This window comes from Magallana gigas, chromosome 6, assembly GCF_963853765.1.
Source record: "Magallana gigas chromosome 6, xbMagGiga1.1, whole genome shotgun sequence".
Classification (NCBI taxonomy): domain Eukaryota; kingdom Metazoa; phylum Mollusca; class Bivalvia; order Ostreida; family Ostreidae; genus Magallana; species Magallana gigas.
Genome location: NC_088858.1, coordinates 17,079,401 through 17,102,412, shown reverse-complemented (window position 1 = coordinate 17,102,412; position 23,012 = coordinate 17,079,401). Strand labels below are relative to the sequence as shown.

General features: G+C 34.2%; 1 long non-coding RNA gene across 1 annotated transcript; it reads left to right on the top strand.

Moving 5' to 3' along the window:
- Positions 1-14,861: 14,861 nt before the first annotated feature.
- On the top strand, positions 14,862-22,915 carry LOC117688971 (uncharacterized). Its single transcript, XR_010715210.1, has 4 exons — positions 14,862-15,072; positions 21,456-21,525; positions 22,298-22,368; positions 22,546-22,915. It is a non-coding gene; the product is annotated as an uncharacterized lncRNA (long non-coding RNA).
- Positions 22,916-23,012: the final 97 nt, after the last annotated feature.

The following is a 23,012-nucleotide window of genomic DNA, read 5'->3' as shown; positions in this document are numbered from 1 at the left end:
TACAGACATTCTGAATTAATGATTCTGTGAGTAAACGACAAATCCGATGTGCTTAAATTAAACATTCTCACATGATTGCTTTTCTTCGACTATTTTCAGATTAAGTCTAGCTATGAGAGCTACACCTCCTCCTTCACGACCTCGTCTGGGTGTGTGATACACTTTTTCGCCGTCGGGGGTCAGTTCGTTCAACAATATTTGGTCTGTATAGGTACCAAGATAAGTCTCCGTGATGGCCATTATATCTACATCATTTTCGACGATGAAGTCTGAAATTGAGACGGTTTTATTTCACATAGATCTGCAATATATGGTAAATAAACTCAATTCATCCATATCTTTTGGTGAAATTTTCGTCAGATTTTTTCTATTTATGCCTCGTGATGATATATGCATAGATTTGTTGATATAACTGGAGAAATGGGCCGGATATTGTCGATTATTTTCACTGATTGTAAGTTTGAAAATGTTTGACCGATCAAAATCTTGATTTTCTTTGCTTCTCCGTGTTTCACTTGTGATGGAATTGGAAGAACATTATATAGTTTGACAGTATTTGTTTCAGAAGGTAGACTGTGAGAAATCAAAACAAGGTTATCTAGATTAACCCCGAGTTGTTGTTTTGAAGATTTGAACTGCTTGACACATAAGTGATATCAGATTTTAGTAGCACTGCATTGCTGTACAAATTGCCTTTCCCCCGCTGGGTCTTGTTCAGAAGCACTGCATTGCTGTACAAATTACCTTTACCCCGTTGGGTCTTGTTCAAACTGACCTACCATCTGTTAGCTGTTTCAGTATTTTGTTGACGAAATCATCCCTTTAAAAATCATATGAAATAAAAGTAATATATATATATAAATATATATCCAATCTTTCATATCGCATGACTGTTAAAAAATCCTAACCTATATCGATGAAACAAAATGTGTTTATCGTTTGTGTCATTTTCTATGCGCTCAACTTCCTCCTTTGTGATAAATGGACTTCATTATGTAGCCGGGGATAAATGTTCATTTTTCTGCAAATTGACTATTGTTGGCAACAATATGGACGACTGTTGTTATGACACTTGACTTTGGCTTGTACTCACTTTTTACAGGCCATTTATTCTTAATAACCTTTAAATATAATACAAATATAAAAATAATTTATTTATATAAAACATTTTTTTTGCGCCCATTTTTGCGTTATATAGTAGAACCACTATAAATTGGTCATAAACATATTGGCTAAACGGGAACCAGTTGAGGATTTTTACATCCGCAAACAGATAGAGGAGCATACACAGAAATATTTCTTTCTCAATTTCATCTGCTTCTGATGCTTAGAACAAATTCACCCGAATCGGAATCAGATAGGAGAATATTTCTGCACTCTCCTTGAAGATTATCTACGTTGAAATGTATGAATTTAGGTGTCAAATACATTTGCAGGATTTCATTTGCTTTAGAGAAAAACTGATATACTGGATCACTGACAATGAACAAGCCCTTAGAGCTACTCTGTTTATGTAGAATCTAGGTTTTCGGTAGGCTCTTTTTGTTCTTCATCATAGAAAGCATAAACTGCATCAGTGTGTTTTAACTGGGCAGCCTTTAAGTTGACAACACTGGAGCCCTCCTTATTTACACACCTACAGCAACTCCCATATGGCCGGGGGCAAAAAACGAATAAGTCTACTTCTACACACTGCAGAGTTTGTCCTTGTGCTTTGTGCACAGTGAGTGCAAAAGCCAACTGTATGGGATATCGAGTTCGACATGCTAATGATTTCTATTTTTGTGGCCTTCAATCTCCCATCCCCAGCTGGGTGCTTGCCATACCCATTGTTGCTGTCATAGCGATGTTCTTTCTTGGACACATAAAATTGAAGAGTTTCCTGAAAATTCATAATACAATATTTTTTACAATACATGTGTTTACAAGAACAGTTCTTGAATAAAATGGTCATATCTTTCTTTTTATTTTCAGGCTATCCTATACTTACAAACACTCTCCTACGGGTCGCATCAAACTGAATATCATGTGCAGAAAATTAAGTGCTTTTTTAATGAGCATTACATCCCGATGCCTCACAAAGCAGTTCTTTCAAAACGTGTGCCATGCCTGTTTCAGGCCAGCAGGTGTTTTGTGTATGAACAAAGACTGCAGTACACAGCGTTTGAAAACCTGGATGAAATTAAAGTGGCAATTCCACCATATTGAGCCATTTTTTTTACACCGTTTCACAGTTACAGTTAAGGTGCCAACTAACAACCTGCATTAATAGGAAATACGTATTTTGTGATATTCATTTCTTTAAAAATTATTTTGAACTCTTAATTATGGGACTTGTCTTGAAAAGTGGATTTCCTGTTACCGTCACACAGGACAGCATTGACAATATCCTCAGTTTCCTGCAAGCATTAACTCTTTACTCTTTTTAAGAGAACAAAGGAAAGATTTCCACAATAGGTTGTGTGGAAGAATTATGGTCTCTTTTACACAATGAGAATTCCTAAGAAAATCGATTCAGAAGCAACAAATACCAAGTTCTGCTTGGCTTCTTTCACTCTTCCATCGCTTGTTGTGTACAAAGCAAGTAAAAAAGCAAAGAAAATGCATCTGGATACAACAAAGGACAAGAAGTTGGATATGACCACCACAGTAACAGTGCCCAAATGCATGACGGAAAATCTTGAGATACATTCTTAGCTCTTGACAAAGCCGATGAAACTGATATGAAAGCCATTTTAAATGATATCCTGTCAAGAAAACAAGTTCCTGCTCACCTTCACGTTTTAAGATCAGACGACACGTTCCTCGAGCATCTTTTTTGTATCTCCTCGTAATAAAGAGTTCTAAAAATTAATATTTTTATAATGATTTTTCAAATTATTAAAATTTACCTATATGCCTAGATGGCCGAATGGTTAGAGCCGTGGCGGCTCTCTGCCAGGAGCGCAGGTTCTAGAGGTTGTGAGTTCAAAGCCCGGCCAAATATAGTGAATTTCAACATTGCAAAAATGAGGTTAAAAACGTCATATATACCTTTTAAGATTAGAGTTCCCAGTTAGCACAAAAACGTTATATCGTTAAGTAAACGTTATCAAAATGTTACAAATACATAATCTATAAAGTTAAATTAAAATTTGTGAATTTGTATGCTTTTTAACGCTATTATAACGTTATATACAAGGTTGTTAAAAGGAAATGTAGATTAAAGCTGTTCATGTCTCGTTTTTACTAGATTATGGGTGGCTTTGAGGCGGTTGCTGATTTTGTTGGAGTTTCTGTAGCAGAGGAAGAGTCGTGTATCTCAGTGGACAGTACATCTGGGTTAAGGGTTAAGGGCTTGTACATTTGAGGATGAGAATTAAAACCTTTCTTGAACTTGCTTGTTTCTGCCCAAACTGGCCGAAAATGTTGCAAAAAGATATAAAAGCAATAAATGTGAAGTCCTACAAGCCATTTTGTTTAAAAAGTGTGCATACGAACAGGAGACAATACCTTTTTAATCACTCAGAACAGATGTCGAACTGCGCAGCTACACAAGTACGTAGCATCAGGCGCAACAAATATTTTTCTTCAATTTACATACAAAAAAATTGAATTAACATGGAGTTCCCCCGCCCCAATTTTATGGGACAATGTAAAAAAAATTGAATTGAAAATAAAGAAGTTATCAGTGAAATTGAAGTGAAAGGTATACCCCCCCCCCCCCCATAAGGATTTTAGGGATTTTGGAAAGTAACCTTTTACCCTTTTTAACCGGGTTTTCCAACGGAAAAATCCGGTTATTAAAATGGTGAAAATGGCGGGCGGGCGGGCGGGCGGCTGCCAAAAGGGTACCCTCATTGTACGGATAACTCCTCCTACAGTTTTCAAGATAGGAAGTTGTTCTTTTGCAGATCAATTGTACATATATCAGAGGTGTGCATATTGCTAGGATTTTGATTTCCAATAATTTATTGAAAAAATACCAGCTTTTGAACTTAGTCATTTTTTGGCAAAATATTGCATATAGGGTACCCTCATTGTACGGATAACTCCTCCTACAGTTCTCAAGATAGGAAGTTGTTCTTTTGCAGATCAATTGTACATATATCAGAGATGTGCATATTGGTAGGATTTTGATTTCCGATAATTTATCGAAAAAATACCAGCTTTTGAACTTAGTCATTTTTTGGCAAAATATTGCATATAGGGTACCCTCATTGTACGGATAACTCCTCCTACAGTTCTCAAGATAGGAAGTTGTTCTTTTGCAGATCAATTGTACATATATCAGAGGTGTGCATATTGCTAGGATTTTGATTTCCAATAATTTATTGAAAAAATACCAGCTTTTGAACTTAGTCATTTTTTGGCAAAATATTGCATATAGGGTACCCTCATTGTACGGATAACTCCTCCTACAGTTCTCAAGATAGGAAGTTGTTCTTTTGCAGATCAATTGTACATATATCAGAGATGTGCATATTGCTAGAATTTTGATTTCCGATTATTTATCGAAAAAATACCAGCTTTTGAACTTAGTCATTTTTTGGCAAAATATTGCATATAGGGTACCCTCATTGTACGGATAACTCCTCCTACAGTTCTCAAGATAGGAAGTTGTTCTTTTGCAGATCAATTGTACATATATCAGAGATGTGCATATTGCTAGGATTTTGATTTCCGATAATTTATCGAAAAAATACCAGCTTTTGAACTTAGTCATTTTTTGGCAAAATGTTGCATATACATGTAGGGTACTCCATTTCACTGGATAAGGGTTGACATGGATTATGGATACAGTTTACATAAAAGAAAACCCGGTTTGCTGTCACATTGACAGCTTTTCACTTGTTTTGTCTTGTCAAGATGATTTTTGGATGAGTCTGCCCCCCCCTTTCAAAGACGATGCTACGTGCCTGCTACCTATTTCCTATTTTGGAGTTTAAAAAATCTGAAAAAATATAAAGTGTGTTTATTGGTGTCCTCTCTACAACCGTTGGTTAAAAAAATTTGAATTTTGCTAATTTAAGGTTTAGCTCATCTCAAAGTAAGGTCCCCTATTCTTAAACTGGGCCTTAAAAAATCAAAGATATATTTGTCTGTGTCTATGGTGATACATTGCAAGTATATTTCCATTGAAATATGATGTGTACTATTTTAATATAGGACAATCACTTTTTGGACCCCTATCCAACTTCTAAAAAGAATTTACTTTACTTTATACTTAAATAACTAAAAAAAAATCCCCATAAAACAAACATGGGACAGGTAAAGAGATGTATATCAATTTCAAAACGGATTGGTTTGAAATGACATTTTTCTCTATGAAAAAAATAACGTCAATGTGTCTCCATAGAAGCATAATTTTTAAGTATAGTCTGGATTTTTCTTGTTCTGAAAATAATTCCTTTTCTATAGAATAAATATATAAGTATAAATCTATGCAAATGTTATCTATGCGATGTCAAATCAACAAAAAAATTCTACTTCCGGTGAGATATCTCAATTATCTCATGAAGTTTTCTTAAAACACATTTTGTACCCGCGAGATCTAAGAAACTATAAATGATCAAAACACGAAACCTTCATAGATGATAGACATTTGATTGAAAATGTGTTTAACCGGTTTCATTTTGTCTTCCGTCACTTCCGGTCAACACCGAAAAAGTTCAAACAAATCGGGCTGTTAATCAGTTTAACTGTTTTCCTTTGATATTTTGAGTAAGTTCAATAAACAAAAATGTACAAAAGGCAAGTATACAACGGAACATTTAATACAATTTACATTGAGCATTTCCGTTTGTCCGTTTCCTGTCCCCAGACAAAAAAACCTTTCTTGGACGAGATCTCAAAAACGGTAACGACTTGAACAGCCAAACTTTGTGGGATGATAGACCTATGTATGTAGATGTGTTAGCACAAAATATTTTTGTTATTTAGCATGGAAGTAACATTCTAGCTATAGAAATTCCAAAGGTCATTTACACATGGTCAAAAAAAACAAAGAAAGTTCCACTTCCGGTGAGACATCTCAAACATCTTAGGTACTAGCCTTTTTTTAAAAACAAAGTGCCCACAATATCTCAAAAACTGCGAGAGATAAAGAAACAAAATTTATATGGATAATGGACATTTGATTGAACATGTTTTTGACGAGTTTCATTTAGTCATACGTCACTTCCGGTTCTCACTTGAAGCGTTCAAGCAGAAGACTTTTTTTAACTTTAGATTTTTTAAAACATTTTACTGAGTGTGATGAACAATAACGTACCGAAGGTAAATGTACTAAAATATATACTTTTAATTTCTTTAATCACTTCCATTTGTCCGTTTCCGGTCCCGAGACAAAAACCTTTTATCAACGAGATACTATAAGAAACAAAAACTTGAACTTTGAGGAAAGGCAAAACAATGTAAAAAGATATGTTTACTATGTTCTACATGATCTGGCGTAACTTCCGGTCGTCACAGAAAGTACTCAAAAATTGACATTTAATCCTTTTGTTTTGTTTAATTTATAAATAATTTCTTGGAAATTCTTTTACAGTTTATATTGTATCAATTTTCTTTTAAAAGAGAAATGGATTTTTTTGTACCGATTAATACACGAGGAACAGAAGACCTTTCTGTTGCTATAGCAACAACAGTCTAGTTTCCTTTATTCTTTATTACAAACATTTCAATGCAATGTGTAGTTTATGAATTTAGAAGTCCGTGCAACCTGAATGCCTCGACCGGAAAGCAATCGACCGTAACTTTCTCGACCGGTATCTATACCCCAGTGGCAGTAGAGGAGCGATCGAAACTAATATGGCGACCAAAAGCTTTTATGAATTCATATCAGCTTTAATCTAAAAGAGGCAATCGTCCTGATCATTTCTTTGTACTTTGCTCATCTGCCTTATTTTCAGGAGCAGAGGGGAAGGTTTTCAAAGAATCAATGCATTTTTACTGTTTAATCCCTAGAGCCCCCTCCTCCTCCTCCCCCCCCCCCGTCCCCTCCAACACAAGAATCCCTGACCCAATGGCCATGAAATTCACAAATTTTGAAATTCGCACCTTTTAAATACGATGCTATGTGTTAAGTTGGTGTAAAGGGCAAGCTTCGAAATGCATTACACTATGATCTGTCTTTGAGTAAACACCTATTGTTCAAAAATTGAGGATACCATTACGCTTATCATGATTGAATATCTTCTGAAGAAGCTCTGTCATATATACTTTTCATTAGATGTATTCTTTTCAAGATTTAACTAGTAAGATCATGGTTCGTAACTGATCTATAGCTAGGTATTATGTCATTTACGTTTAAATTTAGATCATCCACAGATAAAAAATGTTTAAGTTTCTGGAAAATTCTACCTCAACCATGAAAAACTTTATTGTCAGAAATATATATGCTGTTGGCATGCATCATTAGGCACCGCATGAGATCCCATTGGAAGTTGTCCATTATTGTAAGTGGGAAGAGGACAACCCTAAGGACAATTGTGCCATAGCCATTTTTGAAGATATTGATTGAACAAGACGGGTCGCATACTTCCAGCGCGAAAACAGTTCTGTGTTTTACAGATTATTCAATGTTAAATTGATAAATGGTCCTTGTTACCTGAAAGCAAAACAGCATATCAACAAATTTTCCAAAAAGAAAGGACCGATGAAAAACATTTCCTTTGGCTTTAAGTGTAGTGAAAGTAACATAAGTTTGATTAGAGACATCACTGAACACTACGAGAGAGTAGTTTTCTAAAGAAATCAAAGAAAAGAATAAATACACTTTATAGACAATTACAAAATAACCTGAAATATTCATTTGATTCATGTTTTATCAACGATCTATACGATTTTTTGACATGTTGTTGCATTAAATAGGTTATTTTTTTAACCAATCTAGAGTTTTTTTTATTTATTTTATCAGAATAATGCCAGGGCCTAAACAGTATACGGAAAAAGGCCATTTCAGCAGCTGTCGCCGATGTCAGAAACAGTAAGCTTTCAATCAGGAAAGCTGCAGCGAAATATAAGGTCCCAAAATCTATCATTAGCGATCGGCTTACAGGGAAGGTCACCGAAGGAAGTAAATTGGGAAGCAAACCAGTCTTTAGTGGAACAGATGAAAACCAAATGATAGACTGTGCTATAAATAGATCACAGATGGGAATCGGCTTTTCAAAGTCTAATTTTTTAAGATTTGCGGGAGCTATGGCGGAATCAAGGGGTCTACGATTCAAACATGGGAAACCTTCTGACATGTGGTGGCGCCGATTTAAGGCCAGACACGACACATTTTCGCTAAGGTCCCCAGGAGCAACTGCATCCGTGCGACACGATGCTATGACAAGACAACGCATGGCTTGCTATTTCCATGAGCTTGGAAACATCATCCAGTCCCAAAACCTTAAAGATCATCCTTCGCGGATTTGGAATATGGATGAGACGGGGATTACTATGTCCCAAAAACGTAATAAAGTTTTGGCCAAGAAAGGGGCAAAAACGGTTCATGTGAAGGTGTCCATGTCTCGAGAACTATTTACCGTCATTGCATGCGGGAATGCAAATGGTGATTACCTTCCACCTCACTTTGTAATTCCCGGAAAAACAAAAAGGAACTTGGAAAGTTATGACTTAGAGGCAATAGTAGAAGACGGGTCGTCTTTGAGAGGATCCAACTTCTCAGTATCAGATTCAGGGTGGACCAAACGCTAGGCTTTGGTTCACCGACACTTTCCTAAAAAACATAGGTCCAGCTCGGCCACAAGTTCTAATTTGTGACGGCCAAGGTTCACACAATAATGTAGAGTTTGTTGACTTGTCAAATCAGAACGATATAATTGTCGTTGAACTTCACAGTCATACAAGTAACTGGACCCAACCGTTTGACAGAAGTCTTTAAATCGCTTAAAAGTCACTGGAACACTGTCATTGACAACTTCACCAAAGGAACGGGTGTGGCTGTCGGACATAGGCAATTTCTTCGCCTGTTCAATGTCGCATGGGGAGCAGCCCTTACTCCTGCGACAATAAAAAAATGGGTTTGCTGCAACGGGCATTTATCTATTTAACCAGAGTGCTATACCAAATGAAGCCTTTTGTCCCAGTGAAATTAGTGTTCCAAGGGTGGAAACGGCATCATCCCCACCAAGTAGCGCAAATTCTAGCACTTTTAGTCTTTTGTTACCATCCAGTTCTCCCTCAGTTTGAGTTCAAAACCTGTCTGTTCAGTCTGTTTCTTCTGTAGACCAACCTCCCGAGGTTATTACGAGCGTTTCTTTAAACCCTCTCTCTGAGACCATATCGTCTGTGTCTCGTTCACTTCCTTTGAATGTTGAAGGAGAAGATACATTACCGTTACTATACGACCCGCTTGAAGGGTTGCTTGTAAACTCCGATTTAACCAGTCTCGAAGTAGACAATGTTCAAGGTCTTGATACTAGCTCATGTAGTAAATGTACCCCGCATGAGGCATTGAGAGCGCATTGTCTTCAGAGCAAAAGTTGCAATTTAATGCAATGTCTGGAATAAATACAAGGTTGAACAATGATCTGCTGTACCAGAGCTGGAAACATTATACCCAGCAAGTCCATCAATTTTCTGGCAAAGTTAATACTTCATCTTTACTTAACTCCCCTCCTATATCCGCAATCATTCAGGTACCGACCACTTCACTTCCTGTCTCAAGTGATTCTTCTGCTTTTTCTATTGCAAACAAAATGTATCCACTGCCTTCTCGTCCACCTGTAAAGAAAACAAAGAAGACAGAGTACTTTGTTATTACTGCCGACGAAGTTATTCACCAGAAAAAGGAAGCAGCAGCGTTTAAAATTAAACAAGAAGAAATTAAACAACAAAAACGCTTAGAGCGTGAAAGAAAACGTTCCGAGAAAATTATTAAAAAAGCAACCAAAACGAATCCTAAAAAGGGACACACTGATCTTCAAGACTTACTTTGAAAGTTCCAAGCAAACAATTGAAATAACATTATTTTGAAAATGTAACAATCGCAGCTCAATGACAATAAATAGTTTTACTGATGACGTTGGTTTTGCTGAAATATGTATATCCGATAAACTACACTTAAGTTTGAATAAATATCCGTAATTTATTTAAAACATACCTGAACAATATTACAACCAAGTCCATAAGATTTCAGAGTTTCGTCTTGAATGGTGGACTTTTACAGACAAATGCCCCTTGCGTACGCGCTGAACTTCGAGCAAAAAAAAATGATCATACAAAATCCTAAATTGTTATACTATTAGAGCTCGTTTTGAAATAACGTCGATTTTCCCAATGCACTTGGTGACAAATGATGTTTACATATTGTTTTCCTGAATACTGTACTTACATGTACATTTACTTTCATCTTTCTCTCTCTCCCTCTCGTCACTAGCAACTCTCACTAAGTGGTAAAATCGACGGTATTTTTAAACGAGCTCTAAAGGATCTACAATTAAATTTACTATTATATAGTCCTGATCTATCGAAATGAATGATTTGGTTTCCCCTTTTATCAGTCAATTCATGCTATTACTCCCACCCCCAACGCCCATTCCGAATTTTTTACTCTATTTACATGTACGTTTTCGGACCTTGATTTAAGGAAAAATAAATGTTACATGTAAAAAAATAACTTATAAATCAATGATCTTCATGGATTTATTTTGATGAAATGTGTATATATGTGCATTGAAAAATTACCGTTAACCGTACTTTATGAATGCATGTCCGACTCAATATCAAATGTCTCCGACTCACGAACGAATTTTTTGTTAGAAGTGTATCGCTAACGAAAGTTTTGTAAGGTAAAATACCGAGGGGATCCAGGCAAACTATGATAGACGATTTCGAGATCTTTCGGACAACCCCCCTTACAAGAGTGTGTGCAATAGTATATGATCTGCATAACTCTAATAAAACGAAGGGTGTCCGACTCACGATCACTTTACCCTAATGACATTTAAGTAATTTAAATTTTAGATAGAAAATTTGTTTTGACCTTAAGAAATGAACATTTTGAACTTATTTTTAAACCTACATGACAATTTTTTTCCAATTAAGTACGATGCATCTTTTGGATAAGGGGAAACATAAGTTGTAAATTTCATGACTTTTGCCCCATAGGTGTGCGGTGGACAGGGCAAAAATTGTCAAAATATGACTATTGTTTACAACTTATTTACTCCTACACATCATTCTGTAAGGAAAACTGAATTCAAAATTATGTAGACAAGGAAGCTCTCTACCAAAATTGTAAATTTCATATCCCCCGGGGAAGGGGATTGTACTAATGGGTTGGGCCAAAATGATTATGTAGTGTTAACGTACTTAATGTTAAAAATTCTTTTTTTTACTACTGATAATACTGAATAGAGACTATTTGCATATTAGGAAAGTCAAAAAAATCATCCATGTCAAAAACTTTTCTTAACTCGTACTAACTACATGTACATGTATAAAGGTCTCTACCAAGCTTTTGAATTTCAGGCGAATTCTGATTCTAGGTTGGGGCCAACATGGTCATGTAGTGATGCTATATACATTATGTTTATAAATCCTCTTCTTTACCTCTTCTGAAACCGACTGCCTATTAAGACTGCATATTAAGATAGACTTTAAAGCCTGCTATCAAAATTGTGAATTGTATGACTCCCAGTGTGTGGCCAAAATGGATATAGTGTTAAATATATATTGGTTTTGAAATCTTACTGGCACAGAATATATAAACTAACTGCATATTTAGAAAACCAATTAAGTAATCTTTATTTAAATTTAATGACACCTAAGGCCGGAGCTATGGTGGAGAGGGTGTTATTCGTCGTATTATTTTATCCTGATCTTGAATTTTGATGAAAGAAATGATTACATTTTAGGAAAGGAAAAGGATGAAGTTGCTTATCAAAGTTAAGGTTTGGTGAAGGCAAGAGGGTTTTTTTTGGGGGGGGGGGAGTTGTACAGTTTGTTCATATTTTATAATAAATCATTTTGAATAACGTGATTTAGAAGTATTCTTATTATATAAAACAAAACAACCAACAGAGTTTTTGAATTTTTGGAATAAACAAATAGAGGATGCTCACTCCTCCTAAGCACCTGATCCTACCTCTATCTTTTTTTAGGTCCGTGTTGCTCTGCTTTGAATTTTTATTTCGTTTCATGGATTTTTGAGACGGTTGACAGTTTGTTTATGTCATTTTTCATTGACATGTTATTAGTAAAGTAAAAATTGGCTAGCCAAAAGCACTAATGTGCTCTACATGCACAATGAGGTTTGGATGAATGCAAATATTGGAACACCATTTTAAAGGTAAAATACTGAAAAGCTGAAGCATGAGACGCAAGATAAGGGACCAAGTTACATTTTTAATTTAAACTCGACTTTGACCCGTGCGTGTACGTGTTGACATATTGTATATAATATTGGACATTTACGAAATAGATACATCGACACACCGGCCGATTAGTTGAAATTTACATAACCAAGCTTTAGGCAGCTCTTAAGCCAACAATTATGCTAATAATTTCACTACACTCTGCTTAGTTAGAAAAATCTGTGTCTCGGGACAGGTCCTCTCCACAATTAATATACTCATATATCCATAATGTAGCAAAAAATTGCAAAATCGCTCGGAAACGATTTTGGAGAAAATTAGTGAAGCTGCATTGAAAATGACAGTCAAATTATTCACAACAAACCATTTTTAGGCTGTAAATACCTTTCATCTAAAAAATTTAATTCATGTCAATGAAGAATTCAAAACTTTTTCACCAACGTTTTTACTCGCTTCTAATTTACAAACCATGTTGACATTCGACATTCACGGGATTTTTCATATTCAATGCACTGAGTTAGAGTTATCGCTCGTATTTTCTTTGATGAAGAACATATAGCAACTTTTCACTGAAAATGTACACGTATTTGTATTATCGTTTCTGAGTTTATCCATGCAAATGTGATATTGTAGAAACATTAACTAAAGAGCCTCTCGTAATTTAGCGTGAATATGACGTGCAAGCGCAATATTGTAAAATCCAAGAAATCCAGATGATATCCGCAATTTTTAAAGGAATTTTCATTCATTAATAATCAGCGACGCTTGATTGAGAAAAATCAAAACAAATTGGTAATCTTTAAGTACCAATGATGTTTAAAATACGTAAAACAAAACACAGTACTCTTCCGATTTCTCGGTATTAAGGCAAAAAATTCGAGTTTATTATCTTAATATAGTAATATAGATGCCCTTGAAATGAGAATTATGTCTGGCCACCTGTGGATGGCAGACGGGATTGCTTTTAGCTAAACATGTATACTAGCCATTTTTAGTTTATCTATGAAAATATAGACTCATAAAAGCCATCCTCAAAGTTAACGAATATGGACAAAATTATTTCCAATCAGTCTTGCACCTTCTCAATATTAGGTCATGTAATTATGATCATAAAGTTTTTAACGAAAATGATAGGTTTATTTTTATTTTTTTGCAAATTGTTATTACAATTTTCTCATACATCAGAATGATTCTTGATTAAATGTATATATATGATTCCTAGACAGTATGTGTAGGAATTATGACACTCATGCAATTGTAAAGGCACAGTTGTTTTTTTTTTTATATTAGTGGGGTCGCTTTTGTACTTTCTGTTTTTGGGAGTTGATTTCAATCAACTCTCCTATGCAGTTTCTCTGGCAAACCGAAAGTGAAACAGTGTTTGGATCTAAGCACAAATCATCACCACTGACAAGACTTAGTTCTTGAAAATAATAGAAATATTCGATGTAATGTATGCTGAAGCATTGTTTTTCAAGGAAAGTTATCTATAAACACTTTGAAAATAGTCAGACATTATATAATACGAACAATTTAGATATTTTTGTAGTTTCAAATGTTCCTACGCCACAGTGTAATAAAGTCTCGTTCAACCAGACGCTCGGCTGTCTCTGTAAATCTCCGACAAGCAGAGAGGCTCTCTTGCAGATTAACGGAGACAGCCGAGTGTCTGGTTAAACGACACTAGAGTTCGATATCAATAGTGCTTGGATCCATACGATTTTTAGAATTGTTTCGATTACTAATGCATAGTTTGAAATCTACCTTTAAATATTGCACAACATGATTCATATGGGGTTTCTCGAAATTCTTGTGGGAAAGGTCTAAAAAATCATATAATAAAAAAGTGCGTAATTCAAACACAGACTAGAAACTAAATGCCATGCAAGATTAGTTGATTTTAAAATAAATGATAACCGATAAAATCAACTCCCCTCAGTACTCCAGTACTTTGATTAAATGACAGTTGGACTCGTAGAGAACTAAACAAAATATGTTTATGAGTTATGAATATAAACTTTAAAAGTTCTTTCGAACACGGTCTGATGATTTTTAAACTTCCTGACTGTTAAGGTTAAAAATAAACCTCATTCTTTAGTTAACTGCGCACTAGATTTTTATATTTACAATCTTTTAAAATTTTATGCGTAGTTCACTATAATTGTTTGAAACGTTATACTCCGGAGATACGGAAGTTTAAATTGTTTTATGAACTTCAAGTATCTAACTGGTAATCAATGTAAAAATTAACTACGAAACTAAAAAAGTATAGTTTAAGGAGCCTGGGTGATAAACAAATTACCTCTCAAATATACATTTTGAATTAAAAATTATATTTATGTCATACATTATTTTTAAGCAATGTAAAAAATTTAATTTATCAGCTTTCAAATTTAAATTTAAACATTTTTGTAAATATTAACCTAGTCCTTAATTTCAATAATATTTTTACAGTTTATAAGTAGTCACAATCACCAAGCTTGTTTGTAATCCAAACATATATAAGGCAGGAAGCAAATTTACATTTTTGTTAACTGGAAATTTTAAAGACGTATATATTTGGTTTTAAATAACTCCGTCATCATTCGTTGACCTATCGATGACTTTGAATTCAATAAAATCATTCGTATGTTGTTGCATTTAGGCATAACTAAAAACAACTTTAAATGAAGGAGTAGGGAGAAGCTGCATTATACCACAATGCCTAAAATTATTTCCATTATGACTGGGCTTTGCTTAGTTCTTTTATTTCTTGATCATGGTAAGTTTATATATTTAATAATAAATTTCATATACTGTAAACGTACTACATTTGGCTGTGCATTCTTGTTGTTTATACATACCTTTTAATTAGAGAATTTCCTTTCACTATTTTGAGATCAACAAAAAATGATTCAAAAGAACTTTTGTTTTCTTTTTATGTCCCCCCCCCCCTTCGAAGAAAGGAGGGCATATTGCTTTGCTGCTATCCGTCGGTCAGTCGGTCCACCAATAGTTTCCGTTCATTTTCTTCGCAGAGGTTGCACGTATTGAAATGAAAGGACTATATATGGTTTGAGCCCAAAGTGGCCCCCTTAAATGAACATTGTAATTCTTTGTTTTATTTGTACAAATATATTTATTTGAAGTTTTTTCAAAATTATCATTTTGGTTTTCGTGCCCACAATTTAAAATTATGACATCATAGAGTTTACCTTTTCCCGCCATTTTCTCATTTTTAGCATAAAACGGCTTGTTTTGAAGCAGTTTTTCTTTAAGGAAACATTGAGCGACTGCTTGAACAAACAAAATATTTTCAGCAAAGATGTATCTCTCCAACACTTATAAGTGGCAAAAAGTTCGTTCTTGTTCAAAGAGTCGCTCTATATTTCCCATTCGAAAAAAGATAAGAAAAATGTAAATTTTTGACTGATTTTGATTGAATTATAAAAATAGCGTCACTTCTGACGTCATATACTGCCAGTGAGTGGATATATATAAAAAAAAATAAGTGAAAAACATATTTTATGTCAACTCTTTTGTAAAATAGCACAACAAATTAATGTACCTGAATCATTTTAAAAACAGCGAATTATGGGGGCCAAATTTGACAAATATCATATATAGTTCTTTGGTTTATACATTTCTTACAACAAAATCTAGGTCAAGTTCGATTTTGGGTATGATCAGATTTTCAACAGAGTTATGCCCCATGGACTAAGTAAAATTCCACTTATTTTCAGTTTCCGTTTATTTTCTTTGCAGAGGTTGTACCGTATTGAAATGAAATTTTGCATACAGATTTATCAGGATAATATCTAGGTTGGGTTCGATTTTGGGCACGTTCGAGCAATTTTCGACAGAGTTATGCCCGTCTGACTTAGAAAAATCCCACTCATTTGCAGTTTCCGTTCATTTTCTTCGCAGAGGCTGCCCGTATTAAAATGAAATTTGGCACACACATTTACTATTATAATATCTAGATCACGTTTAAATTTGGGTACGTTCGAGCAATTTTGAAACAGAGATTTGCCCCTTTGACTTAGAAAAAATCCAATTATTTGCAGTTTCCGTTCATTTTCTTCATGGGTGTTTCCAAGAGAGGGGGACATAAGTGTTTCACAAACATCTCTTGTTTACCAAATACCAAGCCCTTTTTGCGCCCTATTGCTAGCAATTGCAAAGGATGAATGAATATGAAAACTGTCATTCATTAATTTTATGTTAAGGAACATATCTATATTAAGTGATTTAGTTTGCTTTCTCTATCGAGTTGAAATAGCGTACATATGTACGCGATGCTTTTCGCGTTTGAAACGTAATTATTTGCGAAGTTTAAAATAAAACTATCAGCTGATTCTTTTAAGGGGATCTCAAAGTACAGGTCTAATTCCTATAGGAATATAAAGGAAATTGTCGTCAGATTTTATGCAAAATAATAAAATAACGATTTTCCTCAAATTGTGATAGGTGATAAGTAATATTATTATACTTTCATGTTAAATACTGAAATCTGATTGGTTTAGACGCAGTTGATAATCCGTTCTATTAACCTCAGCGTTAGCAACACACTTGGCAACGGATAACACAACGAATTGTTACATGCGCGTAAGGTTCGCTATAGAATTCACTTCATTTCTATATAAAAGCAATAAAATTTTCTTTCAAATAAAGACATTTAGTATAATAAAATAAATAGTGCCTAGTTGGGAGGGTAACTGTTGAAATTGAAATTTCTACAGTTACCTTCCCAAACAGGCACTATTTATATAATATTATAATTTTCTACCTTAGAAGACCAAATTATTCCTTTTATTGGGGGTCATCACAAAATGCACGAAATTCTGCACTATTTTTCAATACAAATTGTAGATAAGTACAATATATTCATTGAAAAATTAAGAAAAACATTTAATGATAGCATTCTCTTATGTAAATTTCGAAGGCGCACAACTTTCACTTTTTCACTTATGTTCTTTCTTAGAACTTACTCCTACAAAGCGTCGTTTTATCATAACGTCATTAAAGCACAATGGCAACGCTCACCTAACAAACAACAGGACAGTCGTTTAGAAAATAACCTCCCCCCCCCCCCAAAAAAAAATCTGAATATTTTTATCTGTGATGTTTATCAGGGCCACGCTCTGCTGGCGCCATATAGTGATCAGGCAGTGCTCTTGCTTATACTTCACCCACATAGTGTCTTTGGATAAAGGGTTTGCAGTGACCTTGAAACATGTTTCTGGGTCCAAGGTTAAGGTCATAGCAGAATTAATAATGAAAGCCTTGTCTGGAGCATATCTTCTCTTTCATTGGTCCAATTTAAACTCTTTCTCCCATAGTGTCTATGGTCAAAAGGTGTGCAGAAGCCTTTAGTGTTAAATCTAGGATTTGAAAAGGGCATGTTAAATAATTGATAAAAAGGGCACTTTTCTTCGCGGTAATTATTATAAAACTTTGAAAGGGGCACCTTTTTCTACGGTACCGTAATATTATTATAATCCTTGAAACAAGCGTATTATAAGGAAAATTTTGCATCGTAATCAAGTGTGCCCTCGAGATCTGTGATAAAACAAGATAATTGAACAATAAATGATTTGCTTTTGAATTCACATAAGTTTTATTCAATATTTTATTTTCTGAATCAATCTTTTTTTTTTTCTTTCTTAAATTGATTTACATTTATTTTTATCCCTTAGAACAGTCATGGCATTGGTCTGACTAGTTTTAAAGTAAACTGCATTAAAAATTCTTTATTTCATTTAGGCTTTATGTAATATGTGAACTTTAACACATCTGTATCCAGTAATGAATCATAGAACATGTATAATGTAGACAATATTATCTTTTGAGAAGTGGACAGGAATAGCATTGATGTAGGCTATGCCTGTCCACTTTTCAGTCAAGAGAATATGCAGTAAATTATTAAACCCTTTTTACCACAGAAATTTGGATATTTAAATTGTTGTTTTAAGCTTTTTAAAAATAATTTGCATTAAAATCTGCATAACCAATCTTTATTGTGAATTAAGTTTCTGCATCCTTCAGGAAGAAGAGTTACGTTTTTTGGGAAACAGAGAAAATTCTGGTTAATCTGACGATTGTTTAAAAGCTTAAAAAGGAATAAGAAAACTTCACATCTACATTTTATTCAAATTTTTTATTAGTCAAAACATGGTTTTAGGTGCCTCAGTGTTAAAATTTCAAATTATCTTCATGAAATATATTCTTTTGTGTTAATTCTATTTATAGATAACCTTACCATGCTTACGATGTCTCAATGATAAGCTAGCTTGTACAATTAGCCTACTAATTTCAAGGAGATAATTCAGATGTTATTTATGAAATTATGTACCAGTAATTAGCTGTCAAATCACCCATTCATACAGGACAGCTGTGTATACCCCCTCAGCTTGGGCCTCTCTAGTATCGTCTATTGTCTCGGGTCACCCGTGCGTGAAGTCCATCGAGTGTTGGTTAAACAGAGGCTAGGGCAATGGTGGTTTTGAATTAAATTTACTTTAACTATTAAAACCAGCTGGTTACTATTAAAAGGGCATGGCGTTTAGAAAAAGGGCATGGCGCTGATAAAATGGGGCATGGCGCCACGCCACGCTAGTTCGCTTTAGATTTAACACTAAGCCTTGAATAAAGTTTGTAGGTCAAGATCATAGTGGATCATGCAAAAGTCTTTCAGAGCGTATATGCTTTCCAGTTATCCCTATTTTAGCCCCAATCTGGCTCATACAACACCCACATGATGCCTTTGATAAAAGGGTATGCAGTGACCTCAAATGATGTTTGTAGATCAAGTGTCAATGTCATATCAGATCAAATATTAATCCTTTTTACGAGCATATATAGTCCCCACTTATCCTTTTTAGGCTAATACTTAAATGAAACATAGCTTTTGGATAACGGCGTGCAGTGACCTTGCACAAAGTCAACGTGAAGGTCATAACAGATCTCTTTATAATCAGTTTTAGACGATAGATTTTTTTCCCATTTGGTTAATCTGTTCAAATTAAACAAAAAATGCTTGTATGTAAGAGGTAATGAGATTGATTTATAATTTCTATGCCAGCTGGAAAATTTTCAAGTTATAGGTCAATGTCAAACCATCTGATCTGAAACTCTTTTTATCTTAATGTCTACTATCAAAGCTGGGCCCTTTGAGATTGTCACCTTCTCAATGTTGTTTTGTTGAGGAATTTTAAAATGGTATCAAAAACTCATAAAAGGTATTAACACTATGTATCTTAGTAGAAAAAGCGAAAAACATGCGCAATGAAAACTAAAGTCGACCTCCTTACGTCATATCAAATATAAACCTATTGATTTTTTCAACTATGTCATGAATTTGTTGTGACCTGTTTTAAACTGTGTTATGCATTTGTTGTGACCTTGCGAAATACAATTTACAGTACGTCTTTCTGGAGGCAAATATAATTTTCAACACTGTATATTCCTTATTTTACGCGTCCCCTTGCAATCATATAAATGATCCGACGGTTGTCATAAGCAATATGAGATATGAAATATTTATCTTTCATTCATTGAATACCCAAAATAGGATATCATTTTGACAAAGAAGAGTTATCAGATGGAATAAGTTACAATCAACTCAATATGCTATTTCCTTTAACTGTAATCTCTAATGATATTTATGTATTTCACATAATTTAGAATAAAGCTGACATGAATTCATAAAAGCCTTTGTTCGCGATATTAGATTTGATCGCTACTGAACTATCACAGGGGTTATATATATACCGTTCGACAAAATTACGGTCGGTTACTTTCCGATCAAGGCATTAATGATGCAAGGACTTCTAAATGCATGATCTACAAATTGTAGTAAATTATGTGTAAAAATAAAGGTAACTATCAATCACAGGCACCTAGCATCAGGGGGGGGGGGGGGGGGGGGGCTGCCCCCCCCCCCTTTTCTCGCAGCAAACAATTTTTTAAAATCTACATATAAAAAATAGAAAAATCATGGAGTTGCCCCCCCCCCCCAGTTTTTTGGGAGTATGTAAAAAATTGATATGAAAATGAGGAAATGAGGAGTGAAATTGAAGTTATATAGTACGCCAGGCCCCCCCCCCACCCCACCCCAGGGATTAGGATTTTGAAGATTTCAAGAAACCTAAAATTTCCCTTTTTTTTCCTTTTTTTTTTCTGCCCCCCCCCCCTTCCACTTTCAAAAACGATGCTACGTGCCTGAATCAATAAAACATAAACTATAATTATTCTTTGAAAGCTTTTCCAATGTATCCCTATTATATGCACATATAGTGCTGCCTTAATTCGCATGAATATCTAACACGCGTGTCGTTCATACTGAGTGCATAACGTCTGCGTGCATCTTTTAGAGGTCCCCGACGGCACTTCATCCAGTACATTAATAATAGTAAATGAAAGCAAAGGGACCACGTTACATCGTTTCCATCGTTCTCTACATGAGCGATGTTAGCCAGACACAGGAAAAAAATTCTACAACTATAAGGGCTTTTTGAAATATGCGTACCTGGATTTCTGTCTCTCTTGTTTCGTCGTTCATTTGATAATACCTGTGCAGGGATTTTCCAGAGACATAAAACAATATTTTTTTAAATGTGGTGAAGCATGAAAAGTGATATCAGCCTTATATAGGAGTGTGGACCGATAAGCAGAACAATATAAATCGACAACTAATATAGCGGTTGTCGGATATAAGGAAATAATGCGTATTTATGAATTCATGTCAACTTTAAATCAAGACTATTTAATAACATTTATTACCGAAACTTCAAATTTTCGACTCTTGCGTATGAAAATAACTCTGACAGCTTTTGTCAACTCCGATTGGTTCGGAAGAGTTGATCATATTAATGGTTGATCAATTCACGCATTAAATAAATATAGTAAAGAAAAGGGTTGAATTTTTTTTTAAACATTAAAAGACATGTTAATTATGTGCAGGGAAGAAAGAATTCCCTATTTAATTGAGACATAAAACTTTATTCGATTTTTATTGTTAATGTGATTTAGGATATTGTCGTTTCTGACATATATATTATTTTTCAAATAATATCTTCAATATGACTATATGTCAGAAAGGACAATATACAAACCATATAAAACTACATTACCTTATATTGTTTTGGTCTTCCATCTTTGTAGTTGGAGCGCTATGTTCTGCTAGATGTAGGAGTGGATCTATCTGTATGGGAAACACATGCTTTGGCTTGAGGTTAGCTGATGTTTAACTTAATGTTACTTCTATCACTTTTGTATCTTTGCAACAAAAGGTAAATTGGTAACCGTCCAAAGTGTTCCAGTTGTTAAAACCAAGACTTTTTTCGGCGTAATAATATTGGTATGAACGGATTACATTCCACTGCAAATTATTTTTTCTTCTGTAGAAATGATGAATCATTGTTAAGGGGTAGGCGGAGCAATTAAGTAATTAAGTATTGACGAAATGATGGAATTCATCAGAACAACAAGTTCTCAAAGTAAAACTATTCAATGTAACACCCTAGTATTCAATGTTTATACTCATGACATGCTTAGTATAGAACTAAGTATTACATATTTATACTGAAATTCAAAACATTTTGTCAAGAGAGTTGATCTTCAAGCACCACTTGCATTGATCAAATATAAGTACATGTACTAGTACTCCAGGAAAGCCAAATCTTATTCAACCAATGTTCTAAAACAGCTTCATTCATATTTCGAAGTTCAAATGCATTGTTCTGCTATGAATAAAATATTTCATGTGGCTTTTTTAAATAAATGAATATGCATTGCTGTGTTAATGAAAGGTTATTTGAAAAAAATTAAGAAAATAAATTAACCCTATTAGACAAGTTAATCATATACTTGCTGGTTTCTAAATCTTATGGAAATAGTTTGATAAAAACCAAATTTACATAATATGTCTTGACATAATATTCATGGTAATATATATTACTTTACACTTTTTATGACCTACTATATCCTATGTATTGTCTTTATAGAGCATTGATTGGGATCATAATAGGAGGTCTCGTCGGTCTCATGATTGTCGTTTTGGTTGTTTTACATATAGGTAAGTTACAATACAATATATATCAATTAACTTAGTATCAATGTTCCTTCAGACTTCTAAGCTTACGTAAATCACCATAACGACTACACATTCTGAATCCAAAAAAAGCATTATATTTGATTTCATGGCTCTCAATGCAGAATATTTGACGGGTTATTTTTTTCTATTTCTTGGCAGTCTCGAAAATAGTGGGGTGTTGTGGAGGGAAAGTAGAACCAGCTTAGGCAATATCCTCAAAAGGCAGAACTTAGAAGAGAGAGAGAGAGAGTAGTATATAAATATTTTTGTTTTTTTTGGCAAATTGTTTCTTTTTACAAATCATTTTTAATACATTCTGTATAGAACATTTGACTTATCTAAACAATACATGTATGTATTGATTGTTTAAGATAACTTTTTACTCACGTGACGTCATTATTGATAGTTTTGCTTACAATTTATTAAAAATATGTAATAATCATTATTGAAATTAACGGAATTATTATGTAAACCTTGTGTTGGTAATGATGCATTAGCAGCAGAGTAATAAATTGTTTTTTTAATGTTAGACAGTTTTGCTCTTTTACTACATGTACTTTACTCTTTAAAACAGTGTATTTGCACTGACATTGTAGTATATACATAAACTGTTAACATGGTTTTTA